The sequence below is a fragment of the Ambystoma mexicanum genome, chromosome 6q (genome assembly GCF_040938575.1).
Source record: "Ambystoma mexicanum isolate Mex_15411 chromosome 6q, UKY_AmexF1_1, whole genome shotgun sequence".
Classification (NCBI taxonomy): domain Eukaryota; kingdom Metazoa; phylum Chordata; class Amphibia; order Caudata; family Ambystomatidae; genus Ambystoma; species Ambystoma mexicanum.
Genome location: NC_090937.1, coordinates 304,235,450 through 304,259,636, shown reverse-complemented (window position 1 = coordinate 304,259,636; position 24,187 = coordinate 304,235,450). Strand labels below are relative to the sequence as shown.

At 45.9% G+C, this 24,187-nt stretch overlaps 1 protein-coding gene across 17 annotated transcripts in view; it reads right to left on the bottom strand.

The window, feature by feature from the left end:
* The window catches only part of ANKRD17 (ankyrin repeat domain 17), a 2,430,147-nt gene that overhangs the window by 1,015,843 nt on the left and 1,390,117 nt on the right, over nt 1-24,187 (bottom strand). The window lies entirely within an intron of this gene.

The window sequence follows — 24,187 nt, the reverse complement described above, 5'->3', positions numbered from 1 at the left end:
AAACCCTGCCTCTACTCATCCCTCCCTCCTACATCCTAGTTCCCTCTCCCACTCAACCAACCATAGTTCAGGTGGCAAAAGGCAGGGAGAGTTTGAGGTAAACTCATTGGTACCCCATATCATACAGCCACCACCATCTGGTCCTGGCTAGGGCCGTTCTAGCTCACTAGAAACTTCACATTCTGGCTGACTAAATGGGCACGATTGGTCTCTCACCTCCTGGGTTTAACACAACCATTTTGTTCCTTGCCTTAAAATCTTCCTCGGAGGCTCACCTTTCCTTTGGTCTCTGAGCAGCCACTCCACTCTTCAACTGAGCATGCTTAGCCCCTACCACTTCTGTTGACCTATGTCAGGAGGTCGGCAACCTGTGGCTCTCCAGGTATTTTGGACTATGATTCACAGGTTACTCACCATTGACTATTCAGGCCAGGTTTGATGGGAGTTGTAGTTGTCGAGAGACAAATGAATAAGTCATTCATGGTGTCGTCCCCTCCCCCACCTATATAATGCAAATATGAGAAACGCTATTCACTAAGACAATCCTACTGACCTTTTCCTGGAACAATAGAAGAAGAAATAAACCTGCAAACCCAGACGAAATGAACATCCTGTAACTGAAGTTTATGAGAAAAAGTGACCTCACTGCGAACGGCCACATGAAGATACAATAGACATGAAGCAAATATGCACTCACCATGAAGAAACACGGAACTAGGTCAAACATGCATTTAGACATGAAGACCATTACCTGCACCATATAGACATGAAGAGCATATCAATATATATGCTGAAACGCAACACGAACAATATACATATATAGCTTGCTAAAAATAGAAAAGCAATGGTAACTAGGGGCCATCTTGAATAAAATGGATGGTGAAGCCACGTTAGAGTGAATGGGAAGCCTCAAAGCTGTAGTGAGATTCAACTTGCTGAATTAGCTGAAATACAGATCTGTGTAGGCCAGATAGTGGCTGTGCGGCCCCTTTCCAAAACTACTGGAGAAAAGGGAGGGATGCATGGCTCCAAAGAGAACAGAAGATAATATTTCCCCGAGCGCAAAACCTATTTCTCTTAGATTAAGTAAAGAACAGATGACCTTTGAAAGTCAGGTGCCAGCTAATTAAAAAGCTTAATACAGCATAAGGAATTGATCGACCAAGTCTCCAGTGACCAAAGAGAGTAACAACACCCATATTAAGAGCTAAAATCATAATAAAAGCAGAGCAGAATAATTCAAAACGTGGTCTCCTCACACGTGACTTATAATTGGAGAACAGTGACCATTCATTAACTCCAGACACTGAAAGGCACCTTCTCGTCTCCCCACAGATTCCCAGATCGAGAGACGCTAGACAAGGCTCAGTTCAAAGATAGATACCCTGGCCTGTGGCCCAGCAAAATCAGGGATGGTGTCTAATTTAATTGGAAGTAGCAGTTCACTGATGTCACTCCCCCTACCACTATTTGTTGCTAATGTGCCGAAACCTGCCAAGTGTTCAAGGCTGGTAAGACCAATGCCACAACTCTCAAAATGATGCCGCCCTGTTAACGGTTGCATTAGCCAATTACTTGTTGATAAGATGTCTTTCCTGCCTGTAGCAATTTAGGGGTGGTCTGAGGTGGGGCCCATCAGATAGTTATATCCAATGAAAAGACTAACCCAAAAATAAACTATATGTAGACAATTCCGCTAACCAATCCCTCAATCCCATAGGTTTTTGCAACTAAGATTGTAATGTGGTGTCAATTATTATGTGTTCTTTGGTTAAAACCTGATAATCAGTAATGGAGAATCAGAGAGCTCTTGAGACTTTTGCACTTATTGCTGTCCCTGGTTTATATGGATAGTTAATAAAGCAGTCTTTGCCATTTACCTTGACTATTTCCATTAATCGGTGCAGGATTTTCCGGCCTGTCTGTGCCGTTTGCGCTAGATTCTTTTAGTGCCCCATTAGATAGTCGAAAACATCTGGAGAGCCAAAGAATGCAGACCCCTGACCTAGGTTTTCATCACCTATTCTGTTTGGTCACTATCACATTACAATTCATTGTCTTGTACTAGCACCATTGGCTGAAACAATCTCCTCTATGCATGCATCTAACAAGATTGATACTTCTTTCTTTTTTCCAGATGTTACCACCTCCGCACTACTAGCTTGGGCAGATGTCATCAACTCATCCAATGTACCACCTCAGGATGGTGTTGCAATCTGCACAAGACTAGCTCCCTTGACTGATGTTAACTCCTTGTGAATACCACTTTGGTCTGATATTACCCCTGCCTCAAGGATACCCCCTTGGGCTGACATAGCCATCTTTTCCACCCTCACTGGTAGCAACCCCACCTTCCACTTTTGCCATCTAACCAGTCTCCCCCTCCTACTCTCTAGCCATCTGATTCTCCATCTTCTTTCTGTTCTCACAGCCAACATCCTTCAGACTGGGATTGAGGGCTTTTGAACTGTATCCCCTCTGCCCCTGCGAGGGTTTCTTAATAAGAGTCAGAATCTGTAACTATTAATTAGGTGAGAGATGGGAGCATTTGGGTCTGCTTCAGATTCAAGGGGTTGGACCAAGCCAATACATATGCTGGCCTCCACCTTGGAAGCCAGTATAGTCTTGATTCCCTTTTGCTGGGATTCCTGTTCTGAGATCTCGTTTTACAGCGTAAGGTTATTCAGCTGGGTAAGCACTTCCTAAGATTGTGAAATGACTCCTTTATCTCTGGGTACTGTGCATATGGTGGACGTGCAACACTATCACTAGAAAGAGAATATAACACCAGGAACACTGCATCTGAGACAGATTCCTGCTGTGTGTTTTGTGCTTTCAGAACACTGCACGTTCACAACGCTGTATTCACTCAACTTCCACATTCCATTCGCGTCCTGCAAATCACATGACTTCTCAGATGTTGCATTTGTGGTCGCATTTGTAGCAAAACCTACAATAGCAATTTCCGAGGGAATGGATTGTTCTCAAGAGGAACGGCATCTTTTCATAGATTGGTAGTTTATGTACGGTTTGGGTTTTTCCTTTTATTCTGCGTAGGGTTAAGTTTTGTTTGAGAATCTGTTGTACTGTGGGGCCTGCATACCGCTGTGGTCTTGTACATTACTGTGGGCCTGGGGAGCGTCCACATGACCGGAATGGTTCTGCTGTGTCACAAATGACTGACACCCTGCTAAGTGACCGTGACCAAGAGAAGGTGACCAGAAGATTCCTCCACATATTGCTGGAGGTCATTAGGCACTGGCTAGTGGGGGAACGCGGCTCAAGTCTCACCCTCAGCTGGCCTCAGGGCAGGGCACCTAGAAGCACATACTCGGTTCAGAGACAATTTGCAGGGCTATTCACTCAAGTTACTACAAATTTGTATAGGTAAACTTAACTGAGCAGCAAGGCTTCACTCTTCAGAGAATTGGAGATTGGCGTAAAGAACATATCGCACACAAACTATACCAAGAAAAGGATTGTCCACACAAGTATAACATGAAAATGTATATCTATATTTAATAGATAACATTGGGAATTAAGGCTAGAGCAATTTTAAGGTAAATAAAAATACACACACACACACACACACACACACACACTCTTCTGGTGCCCAAAGAAGACATGAACAACACATACAACTGAAGATCGTGGATCCAGCAAACCCGAACTACATAGTCTGGTCACTCTTCGTGGCCTAGATCGTTGGAACTTCACCATCAAAAGATCAAACCGAAAGAAAGTTAATGGATGCCATATTGAACCCGTAGAGGAGGTAGTGCAATCCTGGGATTGGCTCCCGAGAGCTTTAAGATCCAAACCATCTGAATAGAGAGCCGAATGGAATGGTGCCGGAACTGCAAATAGGCTCATGGAATACTAGAGGTTTCACCCACCTGTTCTTTGGCCGGGCTTGGTGAATTTAGATATCACCTGCTTCTAGGAATAATGGCTAAGGGAGACACCCCTTTTAAATGGATATACTGGCTATCTAAACATGGCAACCAAATGGACGAGGGGAAGGCCAATCTCAGGCCTACTAACCTTTATTAAAAACCACACTTTGGGAAAGGTCTTATGAGTAATTCACCCAAAGCCCCCAACGCAAATAATAATGAAGCTGACATACTGCCCACATGAAAGTCAGGGACATTTGGCAGTCTTTAATGTATACTGGTACCCCAAAGCAAGGAAAATTGCCTTTTCATTGACTGTGTCATGAAATGAATTGATTGGATCCGTGTAAAAATGGAGGGAGCCTGGATCATTATTTGTGGTGACCTTAATATAGAACGCCTTCGCTCAGGTTCAAGAAAACCCAGAGGGTTGGGAAAATAAGACCAGATCAAAAGTATGAGATCTCAGAAGTGGCTGCCAGCAACCCTTTTAAGAGATATCCATGTGGTAAACAGCCAGGTTGAGGGGGATTTAACTGGGGCAGCAACGTGGCACTCAAAATTCTCTAGTGACAACCTGGACTCTTTCTTTGCGACCGGCTCAATTTTTACGAGAATAGCCTCCTTGAGGGGGATTACCACCAAGCACAGTGACCATGATCTTCTGGTATGGACGTGTGTGAGACCAGGACAGCCTGCTCAGGACAAATCAAAACTAAAAAATTGGAACCACTGTCTGTCCATTGAACCTGGCAAGAATATACAACGCATCAAACCAGAAAGCATCCCCCAGATGGTAAAGTCCTTAAAAGCCTGGCAACAGACAGACGAGGACGATGTCTAGCATGAATATAGCTTGGCCCTCTATAGAGTGGTAGGAAAAAAAGGAACGAAGCCTACACTCATACGAAAGCATGTTTCTGATCCATTAATGACTGAGAAAAAAGGCCTCCTGAATCACAATCTCAGGATTCTAAGGACACTTCCATCAAGGAGTGAAGAGGTGAAAAAAAGGAATCAATGCCATAGGAATTGTGTCAAATAACATCGAGCAATCCTTTACCAAAACGACGCTGAATGTATGATGCAGGCTAGTGACACAAAAAACACCAGAAACCTTTGGCAATTGTTGAATGGGAGAGACAGTGTTAACGGTATGCTACAGCTGAACCAAATTCACGAAAGTAAATGGGTTGATCATTTCAAAACCCTTTTTGCTGAGAGAAAAGTGACAGCCGGAGGAAAATCGAACTGGGAAAGACCACTGGCAAATTGAATTTGATAAAGATGAAATCCTGGGCATTAAACGCTGGGCCCGGATGGGCTTCCCAACACTACCCTCAGGGGGGCCCCGGAAGCTTGTGCCGAGTTTTAACAGGATAGCCTCTTGCGGAAGAGTCCCGACATCCTGGAGCCGAGCGGTGGTCGTTTGAGGCGACCCCATGAACTACAGACTGATAGCCCTCGTGGATGTTTTGGGGAAATTCGTTGCTGGGGTTCTACTGGCAAGATTAAAGGATTAGGTGATACATTCAAACTCCTATGACCCAAGGCAAACTGGTTTTGTTCAGAACGTCGGATGCAGCCTGAATTTATTACTAATTAATCTACTAAAGATGAAGACTCTAGAGGGGGATAACATATTCATGGCCTGCATTGACATGGAATGCGCCTTTGCCAGTATTGACAGAGACAGGTTATGGGCCAAAATGTCAACAATGGGATGCCCAGGGGACCTAATTGCAGCCAACAAGGATCTACACACTGGGACCTCTTTGCAAATAAGACTAGACCAGGAGGGAAACCAGACTAGAGAAATAAAAACATATCGAGGTCTAAAACAGGGTTGCCCCTTGACACCAATCCTTTGCAACATTTACATTACAGGCATGAATAATGTGGTAGACCCTCCTAGATCCTGCCTGCCGAAGATCAACAGGCCATCCACAGTTTGGTTATTGTACGCGGATCACCTGCTTCTCCTAGATAAGAAACTGATCGTGCTCCAGAAAAACTTGACGCACTGCAGATCGTCGAACAGAATGGACTGAAGATCAATATAAAGAAGACAGAAATCTTGGTAATGTCCAAACCAAAGGAAAAAGAACAGAAGCTGGGCCCTGAACAAAAATAAAATTTAAGTAAACAGCTCAATCAAGTACCTAGGAATTGTGATTAGTTCAAACGGGAATGAGAAACCTTGGAGAACAGTTTTGAATTTAAAAGTAAACCAGCTATCAGCTCGAGGCATGCTAATCGGGAAATAAAAGCTGGGAAATTTTCATTACTTCTGGTCATCACTTTTTATAATCAAAGGTTGGTACCATCATTAACTTATGCGAAGGAGGCAGGACTGGGAATTGATTGGAAAAGCTGGGGAAGCCTAGAAAGTAAATCCTGGAAAAAGATTCGAAGGCTTTGCCATGCAAATTCCCATGGCAGTCATAAGACACAAACTTGGCCTCTTGTCATTACATGTAAGAATAGTCTGGAATTCCCTGTCCTTCTTAAGTAAGCTTTCTTTGCAGAAGTGCCTGCCCAAATCAATGGAGAGACAAGTGTCTGGATACACTGATTGGATTGGGCCCGTCAGTTGAGACCCTGTCTGGGAACCTTCTGTTGGTCAAGAGGGCCCTATGGGCGGCAGACTGGCAGGAAGCGGAAGAACGGATATCTAAATCGAAGATCCGTACTCTGTCAAAAACACTAAGTGGGCAGCTAAATATCACCCGCTTATACTTGAGAAAAATGCCTAAAGCCAGACACAGGGACATGTTTTTAAGATTTCGGCTAAATGTCCCTCACACCAAGGGGATCTCAAAGGACAATAGATGCCGCCTATGTGGGGATCACGCTGAATCGCTCAAACACGGATTCTCTTCTGTCCAGAACTAAGAACACAGAGAACCCTTCTCTTATCGCGGATGGGAAAGATCTGTGGTGAAGACGCTGATGCTTGGTGGGAGTGCCTTTATGGAGGATCCGACGAGAGCATGACAAGAGTGTTGGTATTTTCTTTGAACTAATATTCTCAGAAAAATTCTTGACACTTGATAAAGAAAGGGGCATCTAGGAGCTACTATGTGGACTTAATCCTGACCGTGAAGAACCTTAAGGGAAGAAAAGTGCTGTGATACTGAAATTCAACACGATTGCCCTGTGTGTTGATTTTCAAACCTCTGCTTTGGGGACTTTTGGCCTTTTACTCTTCTCCCAGTCTCTGGGTGGTTTTGTGTTTATGCCTTCTACCCCTTTCTTTCTTTGTATTTTTCTTTCTGGTTACGTTTTAATTTGATTCATTTAAGGAAGGAATTCATGAGCAAAAGTTTGTGATAAACTATATGCTAATAAAAAAAAAAAGAACAAGTTACTTACCAACTGGTAACGTTCTTTCAACTGGATGTTCCTCCAACCTATTCCACATCTTTGACAGATAATGTCCACAGCAGTGCACTTTAGAAACTTTTTTGGCAGAGGGCGCTTTGCGTCAATGACGTCGGGTCAATGTCCCTCGAAGGCCTCCGTCGAGGGCGACGTCACCGGATGTTATATAACTAGGACGCACAGCACCCGTAGCCTCAGTTTAGGTTTTTCCCCCAGAACGTGTGGCACCAGTCTCATGCGTGCTTGACTGCACATAGCCTTGGGGAAACGTAAGTTGCAATCGCATAGGAAATTCTCCAGAGGGGCAGGCTGGGAGGGCGATGTGGAATACGTTGGAGGAACACCCAGTCGAAAGAACGTTACTAGTTGGTAAGTAACTTGTTCTTCGAATGGATTGTGTCCTCCAAAGTATTCCACATCTTTGACAGACTCCCAAAGCAGTACCGGAAAATAACCGCAACCAAGAACACGAGTGTGCAGGAGGGCGGAGCATCCTCTGACGGGCCCATAGGTCAGAGATCACCCTCTAGTACCTGTAAGACAAGATAGCTGTACCTTGAGGAGGTGAGGGTACAGGATTCACTTACTCCGACATACTTCAATAAGGACAACTCAATAGTTTGGCAAAGGGATTTCCGTTTAATGACAAGTACAAAAAAACGGGGAAACAAATGGTTATCATCAATGATGCCATCGCCTGTCTCGCTTGAACTCCCAAATTCGTCATTCAGACAGCAACTTTTATGGGCAAAATTCGTCATCATTTGACGTGCAAAACTCACAAATTTGTCATGCAATTTCTATTGGTTGGAAAGCTAACTTAAGTATAGGTGCTATATCTGTATATGGTAACAGAGCATGCAGATTGGATAACTTATCGGATGGGCGTCTACGCACATCCCACTACATCACTCGTGATAGACTTCACAACAACTACGACGTCTTATTGGTTCTACAAGCTATAGGACCCTAGATTACTTGGTCCATTGTCATTGGGTGGGTTACACCCCTAGACATAAATCTCCACTTTAATTAGCAGCATGCAGAATGGACACCCAGATGTGGAGTGCCCCACGATTCACCCTGCCTCCCTTCCATCAATAAATACCTTTAGGGCTACGTGTCAATTAGTTGGCTGAGGATGGCCTTGAAACTGTAGTTCTTATCAGGAAATTTATGGCATCCTCGGGTTCTGGGTGACATCAGACGTTGGTACCTCTTTGCCCTTGGCTGGTCACGTGTCTGTTCACCATGAATCTGTTTTATTTTCCTTCTTTTCTTAGATTTGATTCTTTGTTCAGCCTAGCCACCTGCCTGGGGCCTCCTTATCACGACCTTCACTGGCTGGCTGGCATGTTCTGAAGTTTCGATTCTTCCAAGGTGCCGCTCTCCTCCCTTCCTGGAGTTGACCTTGAATTCCCAAGCATGAGCTACTTCTTGCTGAGTTTCGATTCCGCTCTTCCCTTCTGGCTTGAGTTGGAATTTGTTTTTTTTAGTTTATTCAGGGAACACCTGAATTTTATCAAGATTTCCAACGAGCTAAGTAATTCCGATTCTAGGTGCCGCCCAAACATTCGTCTCTATCCTCAGGTGTCTCGGATGTGGTCAGACACAGTTGGAATATGAATCGCAGCCTTGGGTGCCCCTTGCAGCCTAGGCTTAGTCTGCTTCACAAAATGGAGTCTCACTCATATAGCGTGCTTCATTGAGGTAGAGATATAATTGGCGCATGCCGCTCTATTCTTCTACTAAGTATTGCAAGCAGTACAGTTTTTCTTAGCTTCTTGCGTTCCAAGCCTATTTACATGCATTCAGTTAGTCGCATATTTTCATCTTACTTCATGGTTATGTTTGTTTGTTAACATCGTTCCTGCCTATATGTCCATTACATCCTTACTCTTTATTTTCCGTCCTTGTGTGTCAGTTTTCATTCGTCGTTTGTGTTCATTTGTTGTCACCATCTGCCCTCCATTTAGGCTCTCTGGGTCTCTTCAGGGACTGTTTGTAAGTAATCTTCATTTCGTATCAGCTGCTGGTATGGTTGCCTCAGTGGGTACCTTGCAGTCCACGGTTGTCTGGTTATTGGCGCTTCAATAGCTATACATGTCCCTCTGATGGGCACTGGACAGAGCCCCACCGTGGCTCTCTGTTGGTTCATTTGCTCCTTATATGTCACATCTTGGCGAGTATGCTTTTGGCATTTCGACATGGGTGGCTGGAGTGCAGGCCTTATTTGGGACCTCCTCTACACACCCCCCTATGGTCGGTTTATCAACCACTTTTTCTTCTTCCTTTAGATTATTCTTGCTTGGTTCTTCCATATCTAATTCTTCGTCATCTGGGTTCGTACATGATGGTGTGAACGCATGCTTCTTTGGGAGGCCATATTTTTATCAATCCTTTCAAACGTCCTGCTTTTACGTGTTCGTCTTTGTTCCAGGTCATTGCCCATTTGGGCTGCAGTAAATCCATTTCCCTTCATACCTTCTTCGTTTTCTGGGGTATGCAAACTTTGTTCCTTCTGGCGCAAATTCGCTGGCCTTCACAAAGTTTATTATTTCTTCATCTGTTAGGTCTCTGGGCTTCCATCCTGGTTCGACATCGACCATCATTTTCATCCCAATGGCTTTCATCGCGGTTTTCTTGCATTGTGTTACGATTATCGTGATAACACAAAATCCTAGTAGTATCATTACTAACAGGGCTCCTAAAATTTTGAATATGTCTGCCATCCATTGTGGGACCCATAGAAACAGCGTTCCAAACCAGCTGTCGTCATCGACTTTGTCAGTTACCTTGATCTCCTGATTCTGCAGATCTGCCAGCATACTTATGGCTTCTGTTAAGGTTCCATTTTCTTCATCATGTGAAGGTATAAACGTGCAACATGATTCTCCGATTTTTGTGCAAACACCTCCATCCATTGCTGTGATCATGCCAAGTACATATCTGTTCTGGAGGGTCATCAATCGGATTGCTCTCAGTTCTTCTTTGATCACGTTGAATCCTTTTATGGTAGTGTTGATGGTCTGCAATAACTCCCTGGTTATCTGCAACCATTTAGCATTCACTCCTATTTGGATGTGCGGCAGGAGCATTGTTGTGAATACTGTTGAGGTGAGGTTAACAGCCTGTGCTCGTATGGGATTGCATGGAATGATTCTTTTGATTTGGTAGAAAAGTAATTCTCTTATCATCCGGGATATTAGTTCCACAGACGACTTCTTTCTCGCGTGAGCATCTGCTTTCTGGAAACTGTCAATGTTCAGGTCACCTTTCGTGATCACCAGTGCAGGAATGTGGATGTTCACTATCGTGCATATACCTCCCCAGTTTTTCAGCAACCCTATGTACGCTTTGGATCCACACGGCCAGTAATGATCCATAATTACTGCGGCTCCTTGAGTCATACCGGGAGCTTCAAAGATCCGTTCGCATTTCTGATTCTCTCCCATCTTTCTCGTGCCATTATTCCTAAAGCATAATTTCAGGCTTTCCAGTGGCACTATTTGCAGGGGTCCTCCTCAATCTTCGACCCATGTCAGTAACTTCACCAATTTTGCCCAAAAGGGCAATAGTTTTTGAGAGTTTTCTATTGCTTTCTTGCAGGCTCCAAGGACTATCCATGCTCGGCATATCACTACTCCTCATTCCCATCCGTCTGGGGAAAGCACTGTTCCCCAGACCTGCATTTGGCCTTTATTCTTCCAGATTTTGGCTTCTTCTGGAGTTTTCCCTTGGACGTTCAGTCTCGGGTTTATCTCCCATCTTGTTCCTGCTCCTTATGCTTCTGGCTTTACATACCTAATCACGTGATTCCTGGTATGAGCTCCGTTTCTTGTCTTGATGTCTTGGATATAGTCATCTTCATCAGGGTATGCTGTTTCTGTTGCCCATATCAGTGAGGCATCTCTCCCCATTAATTGTTCTCTGGTGTTGCACATTGCTACGTGTGACAAACAGTGCGCTGTCGGGACATCAATTTCTACAACCACGAAGATCTTGGATTTTCTCATGCTGTATGGTAGGAGTGCGCAGACGTAGCATTCTCCTTCAGTTTTCTTCTTCCTACCTCTTTCATGTGTTGGTACCAAATGTTATTTCCTAGATGTGCTGTGCTGTCTAGGTAATCGTTTAGTTAATTGTTGTCTATGTGACTTTCTAGCTGCAGTATTCTCAGGCATGCTTGTTGGAGGAGCAGGCTTCATTTACCTGTATTGCTGTGGTAGGAGACGGTTTTGTGTGTCTCTTCTTCTCCTCTTGCATCCTCCCATAGGGCTCCTTTAACCACCATCTGTGTATCGTCTGTCCTACGTGTGGCCTCATCATGGGCCTGGTGCTCGTATGTCACTGTGGTTCTATTTTTCAGTTCCTCATGCGTTTCTTTGCTCTAGCTATAAATGGTCTATCAACATTTGTGTCTTTGCAGTGAATTCTTTTGTAGCAGTCTGTCTTCTTGAGTGCTTTGGTTATATCTTTTTCACTTGGCCTTTCGCTTGCTTCCTCTTGGTCACTGTTAGGGAGAATTCTCTCTTTAGGCTGAATTTCCTAACCTAGTGAGTCCCCCAGCAGCTTTGCTGGATTTCTTGAGTTTGTTTTTTTCTCCTGCCAAGAGTGAGACTCCTTTTCTCCCACTCTTGGACATGATTTATGGTGTTCCTTTGACTGTTCATGTATTTTATGGGCTATGTGGTCCTTTACTCCATAGGGTCTCATGTGTTTTTACTATGTGTGTTACACAGCACCCTCCGTGCAGTAACACAGGGGTGTCACAGTGATACCCCATCATAGACTCCATACCCTGGGACTGACTACGGTCTCCCAGGGCATGTAAAGTCACCAATGGCTTTACTAGTCCCAAAGTATTAACAGAGACCGGTACAAACCATCATATTGTGGACGTACTGGTCGGGGCAATTCGATTGCCCCGGGGTCTGTTAGCCGAGGGGGCACGGCTCCGTCCCCCCTGATCGAGTTTTGGCTGGTGGCAGTGGAAACTACTTTTTATATTCGACCGCGAATATATCCCTATGGGATTTTCCCATTGTTCGAGGCTACCAACTTTAATTATTTAATTCTCATAGCCTCCAACATACCGCTGGTTTATCTATTTAATATTAATTCGCCGGTTGGTATTTTTTGCAAGGACTCGATTCTAAAATGGCGTTTGTGTTCTCTTCTGTGACTCCAACCCAAGTCAAGCCTTTTGTTCCACTTTTTGGCGGGCTTCTCCACAGAAGCCTCCAAAAGTGGTGCCACTCTGTCTGGGTACCACAGGGGGTATATGAGAGGGGGTTTAGGCACCCTGGACTGAGTTACCTTGGTAACTCAAGTCGCACTCTTGTGTGATTGGCCCAAGTGGTGAGCCGGCCGGCTCACCACTTAGCATGTTTGATTGACAGCTAGGCTGAGAGAATGGGGGTGTGCTGCATAAAAGCAGGACTTTGGGGACTGGAACTTCAGAAGTCGCCACAGGACCTGAGAATCCGACGAGGGAAAAGCTGAGCCGACCTACCACGACAAGACCACCAGTGGAGCCCTGCGGAACCGACTCACCACTTCCCGACGACAGAGAAGATCTCCCGGCTGGAGAGGCTTCTTCCCCTGACTGGTGGGCACAACCAGTTTACCTTCTTCTCTTCGCACCCCAGACCGGCTTGTGGTCGAATTGCCCGTGCCAAGCACCCCGGCAACCGGATAGCTACTTACCACTGGACCGCAAACTAAAGGACCGCTCCTTTTACCTGAGAAACTCTGCGGCGGGTTTCTTCCCTGGCAGTGCAACGGACTCTTGTCTTCCTCCCCGAAGTGATCCTCTCTTCCCCCAGACGAAGCACCGACTTGCATCCGCTGCCAGGAACAACTGCCCCCGCTGGAGTATTCTCACCACTTTAAGGTACCATGTCCGTCAGGCCTCCCTTTCTAAAGATTGCGACAAGGTAATAATAACCCCTTAACCTTCTGGACTGGGGGCTGGCCGCCTTGACCTTCTAACTGGTCCCTTTCTTTGGTCCAACTCTTTTTGAACCTTTTCAAGACTTTTGTGCACTGTAACTGTGTGGCCTTGGACACATTTCGTTTGATCCTCTTAAAGTGGATCCGGCCTACTGACTCTAAACTGACGGTGTTACTTTGCCTTCCTCTCTTGTTGTGTTCTGGAAAAAGTGTTGGGATCTGTTTCAATTTATTCTCTGCTTTTCCATCCTTTTTAAAACAAATTATTAGAGTGCCATCTACGTTAAGCGCTCACCGCTGTCTGAAAATAAGTGGGGCTTTACTTAAGACTTGTCTAATATTCTTCTAAGGGAGTGTATATCTTTTAGTGACAGTGTTTTTGAATTGCTTACTATTAGTGCCTGTGTGTTTTTAAATAAATAATTATATCTCTTTTACACCAAGCCCTGGTCAGTGTTTACTTGTTCTACTGTGTTCTTTTGACCTATTGTGAATACTCTGTATACTGCCTAACTCTTCTTGAGGGAAGTCTGACTGCTCAGCCACAGCTACCAAGTGAATCTGTGTGGTGCAGACTGCTACCAAGTGGGTTTACTGCCAAACACCTGTAGTCTTAAATCTTTTGCAGTGGTCCCAGAGGGAACTGCACAGGTTTCTGCCTAACAGTCACTTCCACTATTTTCTGGAACTGGTTGTTTGGTAGGTAGTCTCTTACTTTCTGCTGCCATCATTCGAGGTTCTGTAGGCATTGACACTTACCCTGGTTTGTGTGCATCCTGTGTGTGGGTGCGTGCAGTGGTCAGTGCTACATTTTCATTAATTCTGTTCTGACCCTGTCTCCAGCTTTTCTCTTCATTCGTTACCTCAAATGTGTATGAATCGCTGTTAATTACATTTAATTTTAGCTTGTTTGCTTTCCCATCAGCTTTTCTTGGAACTGGAATAACTATATAGTGTCTAGGTGCTTTCGTGGGATTCGTACGTACATTATCTGGTGGGTGCACTGAAATTGGAGTGCTTCAAGCACCAATAAAGAATGCGGTTCTGATTGTTAATGACAGAAAAACAATAATCACTATACATATGCACATTATCATTTGAAAAGACAATTTGCAGCATTTTCATCCAGGGACGTGGGGGCACCCCTCCGCTTGTGAGAGGATTAGGTTACTGTTCTGGGCCCCCATTTCAATCGTTAAAAGTTTTATCAAGATCTCTTTTCTTTTCATTTACTCCATTATTGTCTTTCAGGAGGTCTTGGACGTAAAGAGTCTGTCACGACCTTCGCCCAAAACCCCCTCTGGCAAACACATTGGCCAGGTGGAGTCAGGACTCTGGCCTCTAGAGCCTGACATCCTCTTCAAAAGCCCTCCTGGGGCCAGTCCTGGTGCCTATGGCGCCAGGCTCATACACCATGAAAAACATGTGCTTGGGAACTACTTTATTGTGTGTCAGCCAACATGGAGGCATCCACATAGCTTGGTTCCCAGGAACCAAGGTATGCAGTTGTTACGCTCACCTGGCTCTCACAGGGGCGTCGATCGGATCCGGACAGCTGCGGTCTCCTCCAACGTGAAGCGTAGTGCAGAGATGACAGACTGGACTGGCCTGCCTAATCTCTTCTGCTTGACCCGTAGAAGTATTCTCCTGCAAGTGGAGAAAGGGATTTAGCCACCCGTGGATTCTAGTAATGGCACCCCACTGTTCTCCCCACTAATCACCTCCGATATTCCCTTTCAGTAATCTCACCTTATGTTTTTGAATGATGAGCTCTCCATCTTGCGTGGAATGCAGGGGTGCGTAGATACCAGTTACTTCACTGGTTCAAAGGCAATGGAAGAGTTCCGGATGAATATTGACTCTGAGGTTCCTGGCGAGAACCTGTGAGTATAAAGTCCAAAGAGTTCAATATGTCCAATGTTCACTCTTGTCCCATTCCCTTCTTGTGTTGCAGCTGGGTCCAAGTGAAGATTGTCTTGTGGCAGCTGATGGCGTTCAGGTAAGAGTCTGTATTACCCAACACTGTCTGGTAAAAGGTGCGTGTATTTAACTTGTTGTTTTCTCTCTCCTTGCAGGTGCAGCGTAAGAAGTTGCGGGATGTTAAAGAATAATGCCTCTGGTGGTAAATCAGGTAAGTCTATGGTGGTAAAAAGATTTTATTTGTTGGCTCTCTCGGCTCACCTTATATTTCTTTTGTCCCCTAGATGCTGGAGTTCGGCGAAGAAAATTATGGAGACAGCAGCGTATCGAAAAATGCTGTGAGGACTGGTGAGTATGGGGCGGCGCTGCAGCTGGCGATGCGACGCGTGCAGAAATAATGTCCTTTCCAAGTTCGAAGACGTGATGGATCCAGGATCAGGTAAGGAATTAAAATAATGTCTGTGTTCTAACCTTTCCTTCTTTCCTCTTTTTCTAGGAGCTCTGGATTCGAGGCGGGCGTGGCAGAAAACTGTATGCTGACTGCAGGCACGGTCAGCGTTAAGCTGCTGGATGCAGAATAACGCGAAGCATGTGCTGCTGTTCGGGCGTGGTTTAAATAGCCTTCAAAGTAGTCCCAGGTAAGAAGTCCCCCCAAAACCACACCCGAGTAAAAAAATAGTCCCTGAAGTAAAGTAGTCCCATTCAGGCCTCACGTTGGCTTGACTCCATTGCAGCATGGTCTGCATGAGGTAAGTAATGTGCATATGGCGCCAGGACTGTACCCAGACAGCCCCTAGCCGGGGCTGCTGGGCTTTTAGTAAGCACATGAATGCCTGCTCCCTGGGCTGATGGGCTTGGTCCGGATGTCCGGGGGCAGGCATCATGACAGCGGTCTAGTGTTTTGGGTGTGGTAGCCTAGGGACTACTTTACCTGGACTATTTTGTTGGGGCTATTTAAACCACACCCGAGCAAGACAACACGCTTTGCGTTACTTTGCAGCTTGCAACGTGACGCTCACCGTGTCCAGCTATACCCACGAACCTCGGAGAAGCAGAACCTGCAAGGAGACAAAAGGAACATCATTAGCAGCAGCATCTTACCTGCAGTCTTCATCTTTAGCTACTCGCAGCTCCTGAGAACAGCTTCCTTGAATCTGAACGCCTCCCGGACTGAACGACCTGAAAGAGGAAGATAGAGGCAACATTAAAGAAAGCATAAGAGACATTGCAAATTACGAACTGCTCTAAAGGCTTACTTGGCTGGTCGCCTCTCAGTGGCACCACTCAGCAAATTCCACACGTGCTGAAGAACACTGTGACCTACAAGGAAAGAAGGAAAAAACAGGTTAGCAAAGGTAAGACATTGCAACGCTGCGCATAACACTTACTACAGCATCATAGCGCTCTTAATGCGCCATCATTTACCAACGAGGCTCAACCAAGCCAGTTCGCCGCGCTGAAGCTCCACATACCTAAGGGAGAAAAAGAGACATTATTAAATGAAGAAAGGCATGCAGGATAGCAACAATACTAAAAAACAGCAATAAGACCTACCTGAACGATATCAAACGGGCCGGCGTCAGTGAAGTAACTGGACCGCACACGCCCATGAAAGACAACGCACCCCTGCAAAGAAGGCAGGACGGAGAGCACGCCAAACTCTACCACAAGGTGAGGAGAGGGCCCCAGAGAGGCTGAAATCATATGGGGTGGAGGGAGGATACTTACCCCGGTCGGCCAGTCTTGAACACAGTCCTCCTGTATTTTCAGGCAGAACCTTCCCTGCAGACCACATCTGGACACCACTGAGAAGTATACCAGCGAGTAACCCGGCTGGGTGGCGTCCCTGTGGATACCAGGTGAGCGTAACAGTGTTGTGTGCTTCGTAAGAGTCCCCCCCCTCGAGGGTGATGATTGTCTCTGGTTGCGAGATGTAGTTGGAAAAAGATTAGACTAGTCTCGTTGCCGAGTCACACTCATTGAGCATATTCAAAATAAGTCAATTCCCAGTCCACCCCCTGAATTTGCTTTAGTCCGGAAGACATGCTGGAATCTTGTTTTAAATGCGAAAATGATGGAAAAAATTGTAATCGATTGGAAAAAATTGTAATCGATTGCAAAGAATGGAAAAAACTGTACCGTTCAAAACCAAATCAAAAATGGGAGTCAAATACCTATAAGAAAGAAAAAAAAAGAAAAACAAAACAAGCAGTGAAGTTCTCTTCCCTGCTCTTCTCGATCTGACCCACGGCGGTAAGTTTCAATGGAATCTCCTCAGGTATTCTCGCTGAACGTTGGACAGCCACCTGGAGCATGATACCGTGGAGGAGTGTGCCCATATGTGCGACATTAGCTGGGTCTCTGAGAAAGGTGATGACGTCAACATCTGCAGGTCTTCCCACCATTTCTGGATAGTCAGTGACTAGACGAAACAGGACATTGTGCGCCAGGTGGCTGTCCTCGGGTGTCGGGGACATTTGTCCTGCTTGGCTGGGTTCTGGATCACAGGCCTTTCTTTTGACGAGAACAGTCTCTGCACTTTCCTGCTGCGTGGATTGCAATCACGTAATTTAGCTTGATCCACACTCGGTTCAGGTATTCATTGTTTCTTGGATCTCTGATGAATGTTAGGGTATCTGTGGTTCTCCCGATGAGTCCTGGGCACTCCTCTATGATGTAAAAGAAAAGCGCATAAGTGAGTTCATCTATTATCACCTGTGGAGGAAGCATCTGTGCCTATATTACCGTACTCAGGCAGTATAATGAAGGTTTCCGTGATGACAGTCAGTAGTTGCCAGATCACCTTCTTGTTGGCAGGATTTTGGACAAAGTCTGTGATGCTGGTAACTCTACCTACAAGCGATGGATAGGTCTCTAGTATTAACTGAAAACAGGACAGCACATCTCTTGTGATATTCGTGTTGGGGGATGCTATACGTTCTGCAAAACAAAGTCTGGGTGTTGGTTGATTCAGGTGACTGTGTGATGTTCTTAACTTTTGCTCTTAGTTCATCGAAGTCTCGTTTACTAAAAATGCTTGGATATAGCTAACGGGATTTCAACAATATAAGGTTTAATGTCATTTAGGAAGATCCAAGCTCTCCTGCCTTGCAGTTTCACGGCTGAGGGAGTGCAGTCCTCTATGATGAACAGGCCGTTGAATCTCGGCTCGTCCCATCTTTTCCTCGTTTGATTGCTCACAAGTACTCTGTCACCAGGGAAGATGATTGGCGCACGTAGCCCTTGAGCTGTGTCTGTTTCAGCATCTCCCTCTGGGTCTGGTGTTGTGCTGCACCCTTTTCGTTGTCGCTGCAGTTGGTCTGAAATGACAGCGAGGCTCGATGTCATGCAGTTCAGATATTCTGACAACTCCGTTCCCAGGACCTCTCGGGTAGACTGGGCATCACATCTAGCTCTACCTCGAGGGGTTAAGGGGGTCCTCATTCTCCTTCCCGTGACTATCTTGTGCGGCGTGAGATGATGGTCAGAGCCTGGTTGGTTCCGAAGTGCATACAATGCCAGTGGTAGACAGTGCAGCCATCTCTTTTTTAGAGTAAGCTTCAATTTGGCTATCCTTTAAGCCATTGAGCCTCTCGCATATACCATTTCCCTCTGGATGATAGCGGATGAGAACTTGTGCAAACTGTATTTACAAAATGAGCCCCATTATCTGATCTCATCACCTCACACACCCACCATCTAGGGAATACTTCCCTCACCAGGCCTTTGGCAGCACAGGTTGAGTCTGGGTGTGTACAGGGATCTGCTTCTATCCATCTAGAGAATGGACACCACCACAAGTACCTGTTACATACTTGAATCATGTCAACATCAACGTGCAAGTGCTGAAATGGTCTATTTGGCCGGGGGATGACTCCTCTCACTACTTTTAATGTGCGTCCAGCGGTGAACTGCTGGCAAATTATGAAGTTCACTATAAAGAATGCAACCTCCTCTGTTAAATTCGGTATGAACCAGTCTTCTGCGAGCCTTGCGGCTAGATTTTCTTTTGTCATATGGAACAGGTAGTGTAACTGCTCTAGTGACATCTTTAGTAGGGTTACAGGCATTACTGGTTTACCAGTGCTGTCTTGCCTCCACAATCCGTCCGAGGAGTTTAAAGAACACCCTCAACGCTTCCATGGGTTCTTTTCGTCCTGTGGTGCCTCCCCTTGTAGCTCCATCAATTGAGTTTGCCCCATATTACCATAAGCCTCTGGTGTGGCTTGAGCTATCATACGCTCATGGGTGCATGCCACTTCTACTTCCATGATGGTTTCATTTTTGGATGCCCTACGCTTGGCTTCCATGTCTGGTGAGTGATTTTCACGTGACACGAAATCTGTCCCGTGAGTATGGGCGGCGCATTTCACGACCGCTATGCCCACTGGGAGCTGTAGTGCCTTAATCAGCCTGTCCAATAAGGCTGCGTGCTGCACTGGTGTGCCGTATGCTCGGAGATAGCCCCTCCTCTTCCAACGCGCTAGTCCTGCGTGCACTGTGGACGTCACATAGGCAGAGTCACTGTACACCGTTACTTTCTGGTCTGCATGATTCTCAATGGCGAGTATCAACGCCAATAATTCTGCAGCCTGTGCTGAATAATGAGATGGTATTTGTGCACTAACGAGTACTTGAAATTCTCCATTTGCTATGTGTTTTATTACAGCAACGTCCGTATATCTTTGTACGTCTTCTTGGTCGATTCGTGAAGAACCGTCAATGAACACAATTTCACCACCTGCCAGGGCATTTTCCTTCACCCTGGGGATTTCATCATAGAATTCTTTGTAGTTTGCACAGTCATGTATCGGCTCGCCTTCAGTGACTGGTTCAGCTATGAATGAGGCTGGATTCACTGTTTTACATCGAACTATTTTGATCGATGTATTTGATATGATCACCTCATAGGCAGAGGCCCTTTGAGATGTCAATGTGCCCTTTGGTTTCTGTCATATCTATGAGTGTCCAAAATATAACATCATGGAGCATCCCATTACAATGGTTGTCGCCTTCTGTATGGTGAACGCTGCGGCAGCTAAGCTTTGTTCGCATTGGGAACTGGCCTCTCATTACTGGATTCAGATTCCCACTGTAATACGCCAGGGGCTTGTACCCCAACAAGGTTTTTGGAGCGAGTACTGCCGTCATAACATCGCCATTCGTGTGCGAGAACAGGTAGAATTCCTCTGCATAATTAGGAATCCCAAGAACTGGAGCCGCGCAAATATTTCTCTTTAGGTCTGTGAACCCCTCTTCCATTGCTTCAGTCCATTCAATTTCCCCTTTTGTCGCTCGGCCTTCTTCAGGGCCTGGAGCAAGGGCTTGGTATATAAGCTGTAATCAAAGACCAATGCCCTAAACATAGTTGCACAGGCCTAGGAAGCTCTGCATTTGTTTTATTGTGAGTGGCTTAGCCGTGTTCATGATAGCTTCAGCCCTTTCCGGGGTTACCTTTTTCCCCTCATGCGAGATTAGCTGGCCTATGTACGGCACCTCTTGTTGACAATATTGTAACCTTTCTTTGTCAACCTTATATCCTTTCTCAGTCAAAATAGTCAGAAGCTGGATATTCTAATAGTCAATGCGCCTGCATTGTTCTTCAGTGGTGCTGCAGATCAGAATGTCATCCACATACTGCAAAACAACACTGTCTACTGTAATGTTGCCTAGGTCCATTTGCAAGACTATGTTGAAAATGGATGGGGGCTCACAGTACCCCTGCGGCAACCTTGTACTTTTTAGGAGCATTTGTCTGAACGTGAAGGACCTCAGATCTTGTGAGTCACGGTGCAGCGGGATTGAGAAAAAAGCATTTTTCAAATCAATCACCGTGAAGTATTTCGCCTCGATCGGTATGTTACACAAGATTGTGGATGGATGAGGGACTATAAGGAACTCGGCTTCAACAATATTGTTTAATGCTCTTAAATCTTGGATTAAACGCCACGACACTCCCCTTGATTTCTTGACGGGGAAAATCACTTTATTGCAGGGTGACTTGGACGCCACAAGGAATGCATGCTCCATCATGGCGGAAATTTTCTTCGCAATCCCTTCATCCGCTTCTCTGGACATGGCATTATTGTCGTGCCTTTGGTAAAATTGCTCCTGGTTTCAATTTAATTTTCACTTCTCCTGCTCCTTTCAAGTGGCCTACGCCATAGGGTCCTGTAGTCCATACTGAGACAGGCACTTGGGCCATATGGACATCAAAGTATGTGGAGCGGATCAGTGTCAACATCATTCTCTGAGGCACTTCTCGTTTGATCTTTTTGACCCAAAATATGAGACTTACTTCCACCCTTGTCTCTTCTGAGTCAGGGTGTTCTTCGAACAGATCATAATCAGTGACGTCAGTCACTCGGTACCCTTCTTCAATGGTGATAATTGCACACCATTGTCTGCCTTCATCATCGTACCCTTCGACCATTACTACCTTCCCTCGTACTGCTGCAATATGTATCGATAAGGGAAATACTTGTCCCTCTTCATGCATAGGTATTCTTGGTCTGAATAGAAACTCATCAGGGGGTTCTCACAGTTCTGTCAGCAAGGCCTGGCAATCCCACCATAAGCACACGCACGCCATATGCAAAGACTTCCGGTTATAATGGTATAGCTCTCATGGCTATACATATGCTCTGACCATTTCGCATACGTTAGAATAATGCATTCCAGGAGTGGAGCATACTATGTCCTCTTCTGTGAACGATATAGACATATTCAATTTTGTCATTAAATCTCGACCCAAAATGTTTACTGGGGTCTGGCGTGAATATAACAAGGGCACATTCATCTCACATTCCCCCACAGAGACTGGGAGATTGTCCATAAAGGGAACTCTATTGTGAGCTCCTGTAAAACAGTGTCTATGGCCTGGCCGGACAAGGAAAACTTGCCTTCTCGTATGCACGAGCGTGTTGAACCCATGTCAACAAAGCAGGAATATTCTTTCACTCCTATGACATTTACCCTAGGTTCCCCGTTAGGGTCTGGTGTCACTGATAGGATAGAGCACATCAGAGTTTCCTGTGAGCTGTCCTATTGTATATATAGGTTTGGTCCACTGTATACTTGTGGACTTCCCCCATTACCAGGGTTGACTCCCCCTCTGGAGTTCGTGCCCTGCGACATTTGCGGCGGTGCTTGTTGGGATTGCCCCTGTGGCAAATTCCCCATATTCAAGGACTGAACCCCTTGCGGCGCACCTTGCTGCAAGCCTGGCGCCTGCTGCTGCACTGCGTGATTCTGTGCACCGTCTTGTTGTGGGACGGCAGCTGATTCGCCAAGCCTGTTCCCATCCCTAGGCCATTTTGCCACATGCCTTGGCTTCTGCACACACGCGCCACATGTCCCGTCATTCCACACAGCCAACACACTGGCGGTGGTTGGGCCATCTGTCCATCTGGCGTAACTGGACTGCCCATCTGCGCGTTCTGAAAGCCACCTTGATTATTCTGAAAACCTCCCTAATTACTTTGAAACCCTCCCTGATTACTCCGCCATCCTCTTCCTCTAAATCCCCTACCCCTAGGGTAAAATCCCACGCTACCCAGGTTATTCTGCAATGGGTTAGTCACTTGTTATGCGCTTGGCTCAGCTGGGTTTGTCAGCATGGCTCCCTCGAGAGCATACTTTGAGAGGTTTTTTTTGCACCAGCTTCGCTTCCTCACCTTTACGAGTTGCCTCCTTTTTTCGGTTCTTTTCTTGCAACAATCTACAGTAGTGTGCAATTGTCAACTGTATTTCGGCCCACGGTTTAGCTTCTACAATTACCAATTTCTTGAGCTGTTTCTGCACCGGTTCTGGCAACCCTTGGCACAATATATGGTAGAATACAGGGATAGATTTCATCCAAGATTCATGCATTTCGAGCACCCACGCATCTTGAAAATTCTGCATATAAATCAAAGGATCCTCTGACTCTCATTTTTTGAGTAATTATAGTTCCCATATCGGAAGTTTCTGGGTACAACACTCGTAGCGCTTTCCACACTGCTGCTCTACAATTATTGAATGGTGCTCCGTCATGCTCCGTCATGGGTAGTGTTAGTTATGGTTACCCCTAGGGTACCCAGCCCGCTTCCATACATCGTCAGCTCTCTCACCCAGTATGGCGATCAGGAGACCTTTAATGTCCCCTATAGCCAACGTTACACCCCCTGTCATTTTTTCTAACTCGTGTATCCATTTCCTGGCTCCCGAAGTCAGCACTGGAAGCTTATTTTTCAAATTCTCTCAGTCCATGTGTGGCCATGGAATATATTGTGGTCTTGCGCCCCCCTTTTCTAGCAGCGGGAACAGAAAGGTGCAGTCTTCCTTCTCTGTCCCCATAGCTCTCCTGTCCATCGCTGGGGTAGCATTCCCACATCGCCGTCTACCTGGCAATGTCCTCAATCTGTCTACATAGGCAGGTGCTGCCTCCCCCATCTGACCGCGGGGTATTCCCACACGTCGGCCAGGCTGTGCGGCAAACCCCGATGCCCTAGGTGCGGACTCGCTTGTGTCTGACCATCATACCTCTTGGTCCTTTCGGAGCCGCTTCGCGCGTCGTCTCCCTTTGTTGTGCGCCTCGTCCTCCGTTTCCCCACCGGAGTCGGACGCTGATTGTTCCCAGTTCACGCAACTCCTTACATCTTCTTCATTCTGACTAATTTCTAGCCTATTCAGGGACAGTCCCCTGCTCCCACTACTTAGGGTGACATCCTCAGTGTCATACAGCTGAGTGCTTTCCAAGCGCTCATCTTCCCTTTCCCCTTGGGAAATTTGTTCCAGCCCCATTTCATCGTATATTTTCTCAATCGTTTCCCCAATGTTTCTGGTGTTGAAGTCATCTTCAATGTTTGCCCCATTTGGGCCTGATATTGACTCATTTGCTGGGAAGAATTCTTCAATGTCTTCCCATTCTACAACAGGATTGGGTTTTTTACATCCCGCTCCAAATATTCAAGATCCCGTGCCCTCTGTCTACGTTTGCGTTCTATATCACCATCAACTTCCATGCGCTTCCTCGCTTCTTCTCTGGTCTT